The sequence below is a fragment of the Hippopotamus amphibius genome, chromosome 5, assembly GCF_030028045.1.
Source record: "Hippopotamus amphibius kiboko isolate mHipAmp2 chromosome 5, mHipAmp2.hap2, whole genome shotgun sequence".
Taxonomy (NCBI): domain Eukaryota; kingdom Metazoa; phylum Chordata; class Mammalia; order Artiodactyla; family Hippopotamidae; genus Hippopotamus; species Hippopotamus amphibius.
Genome location: NC_080190.1, coordinates 160,296,475 through 160,309,417, shown reverse-complemented (window position 1 = coordinate 160,309,417; position 12,943 = coordinate 160,296,475). Strand labels below are relative to the sequence as shown.

The 12,943-nt window shown below is 39.9% G+C and overlaps 1 non-coding gene across 1 annotated transcript; it reads right to left on the bottom strand.

Annotated features, from left to right (window-relative positions):
* Positions 1–832: 832 nt before the first annotated feature.
* LOC130854668 (U6 spliceosomal RNA) lies at positions 833–935 on the bottom strand. Its single transcript, XR_009054117.1, has one exon. It is a non-coding gene; the product is annotated as a U6 spliceosomal RNA (small nuclear RNA).
* Between the last annotated feature and the right edge of the window lie 12,008 nt (positions 936–12,943).

The window sequence follows — 12,943 nt, the reverse complement described above, 5'->3', positions numbered from 1 at the left end:
AAAACTAAAACTCTAGGGACTTCCGTGGTGGCGCAGTGGTTAAGAATCCACCTGTGAATGCAGGGGACACAGGTTTGAGCTCTGGTCCGGGAAGATCCCACATGCCTCGGAACAACTAGGCCCGTGTGCCACCTAGGCCCGTGCACCGCAACTACTGAGCCCACGTGCCACAACTACTGAAGCCTGTGCTCCTAGAGCCCATGGTCTGCAACAAGAAGCCACTGCAGTGAGAAGCCTGCACACTGAAACTAGAGAAAGCCCAAGCAGCAATGAACACCCAACGCAGTAAATAAATAAATAAATTTATTTAAGAAAAAAAAACACCTGAAACTCTATACCCCATTCCCTATTTCCCTCTCCTTCCAGCTCCTGTCAACCACCATTTTACTTTCTTTTTCTGTGAGTTTGACTATTTTAGATACCTCATGTAAGTGGAATCATATAGCATTTATCTTTGGGTGACTGGCTTATTACACTTAGCATAATGTCTTCAAAGTTCATCCATGTTGTAGCATGTGACAGGATTTCCATTTTTTTTCAAGCTGAATAATATTCCATTGCATGTACAAACCACATTTTCTTTATCATTTCATCTGTCAATGGATATTTGGGTTGCTTCTTCCTCTTAGATATTATGAATAATGCTGCAATGAACTTGGGTGTGCAAATAACTCTTTGAGATCCTGTGTTGAAACCGCTTGGCTCTACACCCAGAAGTGGGTTTACTGGATCATATGGTATTTCTATTTTTAATTTTTGAGGAATCTCCATTCTGTTTTCCAAACTGGCTGTATCACTCTTCATTCCTATCAACAGCACACAAGGGATTCCAAAAAATAAGGAACACTCCATGAATCTGCATGTCATCCTTGTGCAGGGGCCATGCTAGTCTTCTCCATATTGCTTCAATTTTAGTATACGTGCTGCTGAAGCAACCACTACATAAAAAAATTTTTGAGATAATTTTTAAAACATTAACAAATCCCATGGGGGTAGCAGGTTGAGTCTCCCAGATTTATTTTTGAAAATGAGTGTTTGAATAATTAATTTTATTTTAAGAGGAATCAGATCGATGGTCAAGGAAAAGTTACTAATAAGGAGCCCTCCAAGCATAGTCCTGTATCAGAGGATCATCGGGGAACTTGCTAGAAATGCAGATTCTCAGGCCCCACCCCAGAAACTTACTGAATCAGAAATTCTGCAGGTTGGGTCCAGCAGCCTGTGTCTGAAAAGTGTTCTAGGGGCTATTGATGCCTACTAAAGTGTGAAACACTCTCTGCATTTTGATTTCATGGATCTTAGAAAGAACCCTCTAAGCACTTATACATTTCCTATTAGTGCTTGGAATGCCAATATATTGATTTCTTTTTGTTTTATTTTGTTTTTTGTTGGTTGTTTGGTTCCTTGGTTGGTGAAACAGCCTTGCTCTAGGCATCAGTGACTTCAGGATTAAAAGCAGGCTCAGGCAGTAATTCACACTATAAACTGTAACTAGTAACTTCTTAGTCATGATGTAAAATGACTAAGTCTGTAAAATGAGGAGACTAGATGAAAGATGGCAAGTCTCTGCCTTACATGCCACCACCACTTTCCCAAAGCCCAAGGCAGACATTGCTAATTGATCAAGACACTCTATACCTCCCAGTTCAGATAAAGCCTCAGAATCCTTCTTAACACAGCCTTACCAAAAATTTAGAGTTACGTCATGAAATGAAATCCATTTGCTACTGGATAATCTTCATTGCCCCATTTAGCTCTGTCCTTAAATAGTATAGACTCCAAATACTATCAATTCTAGCCTGTTCTCTAGAACTGTAAATGTTCTGTGAGCTTAGTTTCTCCATTGATAAGATACTACTAATGTTATCCACCTTGTGGGGTTTTCAGGAAGATTAAATGAAATAATGCATTTGAGCCAGCTAGATCAGCACTAGACACAAGGTTTTAAAATGTCGTTAAACCTTAGCTCCTGCATTCTTTACTCTTTTTTACATTTTTTTCTGACCACTCACCTCACCCTTGGCTGGTAACTATAGCTGATCGAGTTTAGTGTTTCTCTAAGAAGTTTAAGTGCTCCTGGTATTGGCTTGGCCATAACGAGAATTGACTGATTTCTTAGCCTTTGCTTCTGTTGCAATGTTTTCCTCACGACTCTGCTTACCAAGCCTGCACATTGATTTGAACAAGAAGCCTTTGGGTAAAAAGGGAGCATTTTTACTTCTTATTTAAACTAATCTCACGCACAGCAAAATCTAAATAATCATCTTCTCCAGCACAAAACTAAACTCTGCACACACATAACCAATGTCCTAGTGCTGACTTAATATGATGTTAATGAGGACGGTTCCCTCCTGGATTAAGTGCAAAGAAGTTAAGATTTATTGAGGACCATGCGTGTGCAAAAGCTTTGGTAGCCAATTTGCTATTATATCTGATTTATTCTGCTCAGGAACACTCTGAGATATGTATAACCACACTGTTTCTGATTTACAGATAAGAAAACTGAGGTTCAGAGAAGTTAACAAACGTACTTAGTCATAAGCTTAAAAGAAGGATCAGCTACCTAATTTGTGGGGCCAATTCAAAATGAAGGTGCAAGGCCTCTTTTGTCAAAAAAGTATTAAGAATTTCAAGACAAATGCTGTAGAGCATTAAGCCATGCATAGGACCCTCTGAGCATGGGTTGTGGACTACTGTACATGAAGCCGGCCCTGCTTGCATGAGAACTCCATCGCAAAGCCTATGCCATTTTTCTATTTCATCATATATGAGAGACAAGTGACTTTATGGAAGCTAAGAATTAGAATAGGAAACAATGCCTCTGGGTGCAGTATGAAGAGTTTTCCTTGAAGTAATCACAAGCAAGCCTCTGTGGCTGTGTATGTATAAACCAAAGGGTAACAAAATCTTGGGACTCAAACAGAAATGCCATGGAACCCTTTTCAGTAGGTGCAACCTAGGGGATAAAAATAAATGGTGGAATTCATTGCTTCACTTTATTTTCCTCCATCTCATGCTAATTCCAAGAACCCCAGCATGGTTCTTTTAGACCCAATGGGGTCTTGGACAAATGGATTCATCCAGAAATTCATTAAGTGATGATGAAAAGGAGGCAGAACCTTGGAAGCAGGAACCATGTAGACTCCACATAGAGAAGCTATGACAGTGTTACTGTCAAAAGCCCAGAGGGTGCTGAAGCCAAGGACTTAGAAGAAGAGAAGCAGCTGTGATAGGTATGATGACCCAAGGGGAGTAGTGAGAGTGGAAATTCAGGGCAGATGCGGGGCAGATCAACATGAGTTTTTGGGAGAACCTCCTCTCACATTCTCCCTCCGTAAGATGTGCAGGGGACCAGACAAGAAGAAAGAAAAAGAGTAGCCTGGGCTTTGCAGCTATGCAGGTCATGGTTGGGGCCTAAGTTGACATTTTGAATTTCACCCTCATAGGACTTTAGTGTGACAATTATTTATGAAGCCACAATTATCCTGTGATGCTTGCCTTAAAAATCTAGTTGCTTCTGCCCCTGCCATCCTGAGAATGATAGGAAATAACTGAATCATTAGCGGTTGCCCCAGTGCCACAGGTGTCTTTGCCACCCTCTTCACTGAATCACTCCACGTTTTGTTCTACTTCGTGACTGGTGGGTGGCTGTAACTGACAGAAGAATCTAAATCCATCTTATCAAACTAGGTCTGCATGACTTCATCAGTTTAGGGTAAGGGTTAAGAAATACTTGATTTTACCAGATGCAAATCTGCAGAGGTGATGAGAGTCAAAAAAATTCTTATTATTCAATAAGGGATCTTGCTGAGACATCCAAAGCACCTCAAGATTTTAACACCTTTTAAAAATCACTTTTCTTCAAGTCCGCACACTGCCTGGTCTTATTATGATCAGACAGACCCAGCCTAGCATCTCAATCTTGCCACTAGCTGAGTGACTTGGTCAAATTACTCATCTTCTTTGGATTTCAAATTTCTCAATGAAGATAATAACAATTATCATTCAAGCCTGATGTGAAAATTAAATGAAATAGTACAAGTGCAAGGGTTTAGTAGAGTTACGTTCTAGTGTAGCTTATCAGGCTATATTTGCTTAATGATAAATGATTGCATGAACAGGCAATCAATACATGGGAAAAAAACATGGTTTTTTTTTTCTTTTCTTACATGTTCTCATTCCAGAGTCATCTAAGACATAAACACAAGACATAAACACTGCATTAATTCTTACATAGAAATTTATAGTTTATAAAATGAGACATTATCTCATTTAATCCTTGTAAAAGTTCTTGAGTGACAGTTTAGGAAGGGGTGGTCATTTCCATTTTACAGAAAAAGAAAGTAGGCTAAGGGCAGTCATTTTAATTTTATTAACAAATGCATACAGTTAAAAGAGGGAGGGAAGGAAGGAAGGAAGGAAGGAAGGAAGGAAGGAAGGAAGGAAGGAAGGGGCTGAAGTTCAGATCGCCTAAATTCCTTCCATTTTAGAAAACCACCATCCCATATATCCTTGAACACCGAAGCAACCCATCTGTAATCACTGGACCAGGTTTTAACATAATCAAAATAGACATTTCCTTCCTGACTAAACCTGATTAACGGCTTAATCCGTCTATGGTATCATTTCTGGAAAACACAAAGGAGACTTTACATATAAGGCTGTCAGAAAAGATTCAGGCTCAGAAGAAGCAACCTTTTAATCACCTTCAGTTGTGCCATCTCCAAGATGGCTTCTAGTGCAGCAGAGATGAGGCCACACAGTCATTTCAAATGTGTCATTCTCAGTGTTCTCACCTGCCACTCAGAACCTAGAACAATTTCACATGAAGCCATGGGCAGGTTTATGATGGAGTGCTTTTAGATTAGACACCAAAGAGGTGGACAAACTCAGAAATTCCAAGAGCACTTGGCTCCCTTAATAGAATGATGATGCTAAGCCCTGAAGTGAAAACTTTAAACACAGTATCCAATTTAATCACCCCGTATACTTGAGTAGATATTTTTATTCCCATTGTATAAATAAAAGCCTGTAGCTCATAGAAGTTAGGTAATTTGTCCAAAATTAGTGGCTGAGCTTCAGATTAAAGCCCGACTTACCTGAACCAAAAATGTGTCTGCTTGTCAGGTTTTATCATCTGAGCAGGGGTCCTCAACTAGCAGTCCACAGATCAGGGCAGGGCTAACAAAAAAAGAAAAATAGAGATGTCCATGTTCCATTCTAGAACCAATATTCTGACTCCGTATCTCGAGGATGGAGCTCCTAATTCTGTATCTTTAGCAAATGTTCTGGGTAAGTATAAGCGACAGCTAGGTTTGAAAAGCTTTCTCATGTCGCCTGCTCAGGAGATGAACACATATTTCTTTGAGCAGTGGCACTTGGCAGACTCAGCACTTAGCTGGTGTAATGGGTATGAATGGCTCCTTGACACCCAAGGTGCATGAACGATTCTATTTCTCTACATTTGCAAATCAAAGTATGTCCTTTCAAACTCTCACTTAATTATGCTAATTAGTCGTTTTGTATGACCTTGGGACACGCTCTCTGGATTACTCAAAAATTAGGAAGGAGCCTTTTCTTCAGGCTCCTCACAGACATCAGCATTTCTCAGTCTGCGGCACTGGTTCTCCTCATTGGCACAGGTAGAGTCACCAGCCTTCCTCTCAGCACTCTTGCTCCCTGGCAGTCATCCTGAACTCCTCTTCTTTTAAGACCCCATTCCCTGTGTGCTGTTGGGGGGAGCGCTCATTAACCCAAGAAAGCCAAGAAAACCTGAAGTGCAGTCATCCCTCCCCATCTCAGAAGAGCTCCCCTAATCTCCTCCTAACCCACCAAGCAAAGTAGCCCTTTATTCTCAGCCCTAGGACCACTGTCCACTTGTCTTCCTCTACATTTTTTCTTTAACAAGGACATTTAATGGTTAACTAGGATGCATAAAATATTTTAGGTCCCAGAGCCAACAGATAGCATTTTTATCTTTTATGGGAATAAGGTTAGTTTGAAAATGCATAAGTTAGTCTTCCATCCCCAAGAATGAACATCTACTTCTTTGAAGCGACAGGAAACAAAACACAAGTTGGAGTCTTCCTATTCTGCTGCATTAAATTCTCATTAACCCACCTTGCCGCACTGTTTACAGACATCAATGCAAAATGCGATGACATTCAAATCAATGTGTATGTGCTTCCTGATAACAGATGCCTGACACTGAGAGAGCAAAATATGGGAAACAAAACAAGTACAAAATATGGCCCCTTCCCCACAGAGACTTTATAATCCTATCATGAAATGGAGTACATGTGAAATGACCCTGAACTTTTACACATTGGGATTCCTTTCTTTGCTCTATTATCACTACCTTTGGGCATTCTGAATCTAGGCTTTACATCCTGCCCCCTCCACCCAAAAAATTAAAATGTTGATATTATGGTTATTCTCTTTACACTATAAAATAAGGTGTGGTGGGGCTTCCATGGTGGCGCAGTGGTTAAGAATTCGCCTGCCAATGCAGGGGACACGGGTTCGATCCCTGGGCCAGGAGGATGCCACGTGCTATGGAGCAGCTAAGGCCATGTGCCACAACTACTGAGCATGTGCTCTAGAGCCCTAGATGTCCCAAATCATGGTAAATCCAGAGAAGTGGCTGCACCTACTCTAACAAAGTGAGATTTGAGGACATAAAAAACTGCAAATGGAAAAACTTACTTTGAACCATCACCACAAAAGTGGTATTTGGATGCCCGCTCTCAAAACTAGATGGAATCAGATAATCTCTAGAATTATTACTGCACAGAAGGAAATAGTGACCCATCCTATTGCAGATTTCTTAAAACAGTGAGCAGAGTAAAAGGTGGTCAAGATTGGTACATCCTAGATATTCTATGTCGACACATAAAAATAATAGGAAGTATGTCTTGAGAGTTTCCTCAGTAACATTGTCCTGTCACATAAAATATCAACATCACAGTCTATAAATTACATTCTTCTTTCCACTTATAACGCATGGCCTGTCTCCTAAATGCCGGAGACTTCCACAGGGAGGAAGTCCATCATTAACCTATTTACTCAAGAGCATTCTTCTCCCTTTACATCCTTCCATCAATATTTCTTTTTTATCAAACAGACTTCACTACTAAAGATTCTTTCAAATTCCGGTATTTAGTTACTAGCTTTGGGCACACTAAATAATCTTTCTTGGCTTCAGTGTTCTCATTTAAAATGTGGAGTTAAGAATATTGTCTTTATAGGGCATCGATTGAGCTAATACATCAAAATGCCCATCGAAGTGTCTCGGCACACGTTCATTACTCAACATGTGGCAGGTACTGACTTATTCATTCATATTATTGTTTATTTTCCTCTCTGAGTTGTGTTCCTTATTAATGTTCTCAAACAACTCCCATTCTGAACTCATGTCTCCGTGCCCCAGACACCGTAGCTAAAATCCTGCCCTTCTGAGATAGTTTATGGTAACTAACCTAGATGACTTCTGATCAGGTCCTTCGACTCGAGCTTCTGAGAAAACGGTTCACTTGGCTCTCCATGTGCGTGGGTTTTGCATCTACGGGTTCTGCATCCGCAGATGTCAACCAACTGCAGATCCTAAACGTAGTACGTGGTTTGTGGTTGGTTGAATCCGCAGAACCGGTGGAAATCAATGGAGGACAAAGGGATTTAAACCTAGGGGATTTTGGTATGAAGGCAGGGCTGGGGGCGTCCTAAAACCTATCCCCGGCAGAGGATACTGAGTGATGACTGTACTTGGCAATTTGTTCCGAAGAAAAGGTCCTGTCTTGGATTTAAGCAAGGTTAAGAACTAGAAATAAATGTATTCTCCCTCACCTTGAAAAGGGAGACATGACCGTTGAACCCATTGGTTCATAATCTGGGAGAAAGTGCCAGTAGCTAAAATGACTGATTTGCAGATTACCGAATTCCTCAGGTTGTTCAGGAAGAAGGATGGCCACAAGGAGAACTAAGAAAACTAAGCCATTACACAGTGCAGAAACGAGTACATAAGGTCACTCACGGTGTCGAGAATAACAAACCCCATGAGCACGACATGTGCATTCTGGATTTTGAAGAGCTTATGATTCTGTTCATGCATTCTAACGGCATCCTTGAGATAATTAAAATGTCTCAAAAACTAGCAAGTGAGGTGTCAAAGCAGATAACTCAATAGAGATGCTCAGCTTTCTGTATAACAGCCGTCAAAACAGTGACTAAGATTTAAGACTAGAAATGATTTTCTTTTTCCCTGGCCAATTGATGAAATGACAGTGACTTCTCCCTGGTGTATGCTTAGTAAAGTACAGGCTTTGGAAAGGAGAGAGGGGGCAGGGGAGGAAGGAAGCTGGGCTGTTTGAAGGACAGTATCCCAGTAAATTCTACCCTAAACTGCTGCAAAGATCTAGTTTTACCTCTTCTTCTTACGACAGAAACAACTTTCATAAATGCTAAAGTAATTCATGTTCTTCCCTGATTAAAATGCTTCAGAAAGGTCATATTTCATGGGATGGATAATGTTTTGTGACCTATCTTTCAATCATCAGATGTGCAGATTTTCATGAACCTTGTAGACCAAATTAATTGACCTCCCTGTCTTGTCTCTACATTTTATCCATATCTGTCCTGTGTGTTTCTCCAGGGCATTATTGAAATTTTTGTGTCCTGGTTCAAGGTACCAATGGCTTACTCCTACATGTTAAACCACGTGTGATGATGTAGCAGTCGAGAGCATAGGCACTGGAACCAGATCACATGAATGTGAATGACAGTCTGCCGGTTACTAGCAGCGGGACTTTTGTCTAACGAATTAGCATTTGTGCCTGAGATTCCTTATCAGTGAATCAGATATATAATAATAGTACCTGACTCCTAGGATTGTTATAACCATTTAATTGGCTAATACATGTAAAGTGCCTAGTAAAATAAATGTAATTATTTCAAGTTTAATGAACACAGTCATCATACAGTTAGGTCTTTGTGATGGTTCTAGGGAAAGAACGTGGGCCCTGGGTACCATGAAGACCAGAGTCTGAAGCCCAGCTCCTCTGCTGACCAGCTATTTGCCAATTAACTACATCTTTAACATCAATGCACCAGTTCATTGATACACCGAAGATGAAAATATCTGTAATACAAAGTTTGGGAAGATAATTAGATCAAAACCGCAATGAGATAATCACTTCTCACTTGGTAGAATGACAGTTATCAAAATGAAAGGTAAGCATTGGCCAGGATGTAGAGAAAAGGGAACTTTTATACACTGTTGGTGGGAATGTAAATTGGTGAAGTCACTATAGAAAACAGTATGGAGTTTCCTCAAACTACTATATGAAACAGCAACCTCACTTTTTTTCCTTTTTTTTAATTTAATTTTTTATTTTATATTGGAGTGTAGTTGATTTACAGCAACATCACTTTTGAGTGTGCATCTAAAGAAATTGAAATCAGAATCTTAACAAGATATTTTCACACCCATGTTTATTGTACCATTATTCATAAAAGCCAAGACATGGAAGCAACTTAAATGTCCATCAATGGATGAATAACCAAAGAAAATGCATACATATATACAATGTAATATTATTGAGCCTTAAAAAAGAAGGAAATCCTACTATTTGTGACAACATGAATGAACCTTGAGGACATCATGTCAAAGGGAAGAACAAATACTACATGATCCCACTAATTTGAGGAATCCAAAATATACAAAGAAGCAGAGTAGAATGATGGTTAGCAGGGGATAAGGGAGAGAGAAACAGAGAGATGTTGATTGAAGGATACAAAGTTTCGGTTACGCAGGATGAGTGAGTCCTAGAGGTCTACTACCTATGATCATACACAAGTACAGCCTAGTGTGTATAGTTAGCAACACTGTATCATATACTTAAAATTTTCCTAAGAAAGCAGATCTTATGTTAAAAGGAAAAGGTTTTTTGCTCAAAGCCTGACCCTGTGATGGACAAAGACCATGAGTAAACTGGTGTTGGTGAATTGGTTTTCTTATGAGATATGACTCTGAATAATTTATATATAAGCCTTGGCAGGTGAAAGTTCATGCATGAACTCTGAGCAGACCTCTGGTCAACCAGCAGATAAACAGTGCAAGATGGTCTTCTTTCAAGGCTGATGGGTATATGTGGGGGAAAGGGGAGAAAAAGGCAAAAGCAGAATTCCTCACTCAGATTTCTTCTCTTCTTAATCCTTTGTACTTCTGTGTCTGGGGGACTGATTTCTGCCTTTTCCGGAGTGACGGAACCAAGCGTCAAAAGCCAGGGGCCCTTTGCCTTATGGCATTGGGTAGCCAATCGATCTAATATCAATATTTGTGATTATTGATTGTGATTTATCTCTTCCTCATTCTGAGGTGTTATGCTGACTCAAGAACCAATCAGAGAATGTGTAAGTATTTGGTGGGTTTGCCTGCCCCTTTCCCCACCTTATCTCACAAGTTAGTGACAGCTCCAGGGAGAACACTGAGCTATTTAGGGGTGGTTGGCAGTGAAGTCCATTTGATGAATAGTAACAAAATGTCAGGAATAGGTGAGTAAGGTGAACTCCGAAGACAGATAGATAAGAACAAAGGCGATGAGTAGTAAAGTGCTCTCTATCTAGCCTGGGGAGTGCTGGGGAGGTTAGAGAGAAGAACATCAAAAGCACTGCAGACAGGTAGGTTTTGATTCATGTCATTGCATTTTCAGCAGTGTTTTGCCTGGGTAGTTTACATCTCCCCAAACTGCCACTGCTTATGTGAACAGACGAGGCCAAATTAATATCTAACGTTTCAACAACTGTTACTCCATCCATTAAGGGCGTATCGTTAATGTAAGCTGTATGACCCTCTCACGTTTGTGTTATTTTGTCTTCTGGAATCATGAGTAAGTACGCATTCTACTAGTAAATGAAGCCCTCCGTGTTTTCCCACTGGCTACCACTGGGCTTGCTGAGGTCTCTACAAAATCCCTGGGAACTCCTTGGGGCACTAGGTTCCAGTAGCTCTAAGAAGCACTATGTCTGTTTCTGCCATTGATTCCCAAGTATGATCATTGCCACTGTTGCTCTGAGTCTCAGATATGAAGGTACAAAAGTTCCATGATGGACTTTACAGTTGAGCAGAAATACAGGTCTTGGATGAAGCTATTCTTTCTGTTAAAATAATAAGAATTTAAGTATCTCTTGCCTTCACACAAGTCAAACCTGAGTTCATAAAGATAAGACTTGGAAACAAATGCAGAATATGGACGTCATGTCCTATTTCGGATTCCTCTTCCCTTCTCATGTCCAAGACTTTGTCATTCAATCAAGTTTACCTACCTGCTTCTTCCCTCAGACTCTTTCCTCTGTTTTCTCCCAGATGTTTCTTATTCTGTAATGCAGGCCTATCCCTGTAGTTTTCTAAGCTTGCTTTAATTTCAAGTCAATAGAGCTTAGTCTAAAAATAGAACTCTTACTCTGCTATTGTTTAACAGATGGCATTACCAATAAATAAAAGCAATTTAGGGAGAATCCAGATAATATTTATATCAAGGCAAAATTTAATATAGGAGAATTAGTTCTAAACACTGTTCAGGAGACTGCTTGGAACTGAGCTTTGTGGCTATGCGAAAAGTGGGATGATACATTTTTTTCAAGTGTTCTCTAAACATTTTCACATATAACATATGCATACATTTTGAAAACTTCTGAGGAAAGATCTTACATGCAGTTCATTTTAGTAGATCTTTCAGACAAGGTCATCTAAAGAGAGTGATACTAGTTCTTATCATACAGAAAAAAAATGATGTAGGTGATGGAGAAGGAACTGAAACCTACTCCCTGTCACTCTAAGTGCACCCTCAGAAGAAATTTATGTTTATGAAGGGGAAGCGATGAAGCCAGCCAAGACTCTGTTGGACCCCAAATCTCTTCCATCTGAATCGGACACTAGATAAATTTTTAAAAATCATTTCAAAAGCCCTCCAAGTGGCCTACCATGCTTGCACTCACTCATAGTGCTTGTCAAAACCCTTGACTGGATATCAGCTCTGCCATGGCTCTTCCTGACAGCAGTATAGCATCTTGTATAAGCATGGGGGAGCTTTACCAAGTGCATTTAGGAAGTCAGTGAGAGTGCACAAGGAACCTAGTGTACCTACCCTTATCAAGATGCCTCCACTGCCAGTCTTACATCAATAGGGCTTTTGGTTGCTAAATGACATTCAAGGTCCCTCTTTCACCTGTCCCTACTTGATGACCTTTACCAATTATGATGTAATGGCTTTGCCAAAGGATAAAAAAGGATTTTCAAGTTCACTTTTACAACTGAACACATTGTAAAGGTAAAAGAAGGAGGATGAGAAAGAAAACGTCCAAGTGATTTCCCTTTACCAGTGATTCTAAAGTCTCCTTTCTTCCCCCATTAAGGTGGCACCACCTTGTGCTGTCTGTCCTCTGAGCATCCAAATTCAAACCATTAGTTGAGAATGAGCTTGTAGCTGCCCCATCCATGAAGACTTCTCCGGTCATTCTGCCACCGTTAACTTCATCTGTTCATGGAAAACTGAGCAGACAGGGCACAGCTTATCACCTAACTCTAGAATACGTACTTCCTCTTTTCTGTGAGTTAGTTTTTTGTGTGTGTCTGTGTTGAATAAACTTGAGTCAGGAGCTATATGATATGAAAAGGGAGTATGGCAAAGTGGAAATAATATGGGATTTGGAGTCAAGGAAACATAGGTTTGCCAAAGAAAACAGAAAATTCGCCAAAATGTTTTTCAGAAAACTTGTACACATTAAAATGCAATATGTTGGAAAAAAGAACTAAAATACAAAAAAATTTTCTTTTGCATCCCTCTGATGCAACAATATTGGTTTTCTATAATTACCCAAATATACCTATAATGAGAGGATTTCCATCATGTATTCATTCAACTACTATTTATAATGTATTCATGCTGCC